The sequence below is a fragment of the Mastomys coucha genome, unplaced genomic scaffold (assembly GCF_008632895.1).
Source record: "Mastomys coucha isolate ucsf_1 unplaced genomic scaffold, UCSF_Mcou_1 pScaffold23, whole genome shotgun sequence".
Classification (NCBI taxonomy): domain Eukaryota; kingdom Metazoa; phylum Chordata; class Mammalia; order Rodentia; family Muridae; genus Mastomys; species Mastomys coucha.
This window is the reverse complement of record NW_022196906.1, coordinates 18,819,779-18,821,568: the sequence shown is the minus strand read 5'-3', so window position 1 is coordinate 18,821,568 and position 1,790 is coordinate 18,819,779.

Genomic DNA, 1,790 nt, shown 5'->3' with positions numbered 1-1,790 from the left:
TGACTTCAATAGTGAGAGACCACACACAGGCAATCTGTGAAGTACAGGACTTCAATAGTGAGAGACCATACACAGGCATTCTGTGAAGTACAGGACTTCAATAGTGAGAGACCATACACAGGCATTCTGTGAAGTATAGGACTTCAATAGTGAGAGACCACACACAGGCAATCTGTGAAGTACAGGACTTCAATAGTGAGAGACCACACACAGGCATTCTGTGAAATGCATGACTTCAATAGTGAGAGATCACACACAGGCATTCTGTGAAATGCACGACTTCAAAGACAGCTTTTGTAGAGACAATGTGTAGAGGAAAATCTTATTATATAAAAACAAACTAATTTGAAATTACCTAGAAATAATAGCCTTCCAGAAGGGCATACATGCCAGCATCAAGATGCATAACTGAGGCAGGAGATTCTCAGGGTAGAGCCAGGCTCAACTGGACGGTCAGCCCTTTTGGATTAAAAAAAAAGAAAAAAATTGCAGGACCTGTAGGCAATCTCTTACAGGGGGATAATTGAACAAGAAAACTAAATGATATGGTAGCCTTATAATTTTGGAATGAGATTCAGCTGTACAGCTCACATGATTATGAGGTACTTTGAGCTTTGTTATCCTCTTATAGTGGATAAATAATTCTGGAATTTTTGTCAAAAGCCTTTTCTGCATCTAAGGAGATGGTTGTGCACGTTTGGTCTTCCAGTCTGTTTATGTTGTGTGTTACGTTTATTGATTTTTGTATGTTGAACCAATCCTGTATCTCTGGAGTGAAAACCATATGACCATGGTGGATAACTTCTTTAAAATATTAATTTATCTATTTACTCACTTAATGTCTACGGTTATTTACCTGTATGTTTGCTTATGCATCATATTCATGCAATACTCGAGGAGGGGAGTATCCTCTGGAACTAGAGTTAGATGGTTGTAAGCTGCTATATGGGTACTGGGAACCTAATCCAGGTCCTCTGGAAGAATAGCCAGTGTTCGGATCCCTCTCTCCAGCCTCATAGTAGAAAATATTTCTGATGTGTTCTTGAATTATGTTTACAAGTACTTTAGAGAATTTTTACATCTATGTTCATAAAGGATATTAGTCTCTAATTAGGAAATGTTATCTCTCTTTCTATTTTTTTTTTTTTTCGAGACGGGGTTTCTCTGCATAGCCCTGGCTGTCCTGGAACTCACTCTGTAGACCAGGCTGGTCTAGAACTCAGAATTCTACCTGCCTCTGCCTCCCAAGTACTGGGATTAAAGGCATGTGCCACCACTGACCAGCTTTCTTTCTATTTTAAAGAATTACACGAGGAGTATTGGCATTAGTTCTTTGTTTGGAGTCTGGAAAAATTCTGTGCTGAATCCATCTTGTCCTGGGCATTTTTGGCTGGGAGTTTTCTGCTGTTTGTTTTTCTCAATTAAATTAGAATTTATATGTCCAGATGCTTGCCTACATGTAAGTCTGCACAGCCTGTGTGTGCCTGGTACCCACAGAGGCCAGCAGAGGGCGTTGGATCCTGGACCTGGAGTTAGAGCAGTTTTGAGCCACCATGTAGGTGGTAGAAATCAAAACCTGATCTTCTGGAAGAACAGCCAGTGCCCTAAACCTCTGGGCGACCTCTCCTGTCCCTGATTGGGAGAATTTTAATTATTGCTTCTATTTTACTATGAGTTATGAGTTAGTTTAAATTGTTTATTTCATCTTGATTTAACTTTCATAGATCATATTTACTAAGACATTCATCCATTTCTTGTAGGTTTTCCAGTTTGGTGGAATACCATGAAAT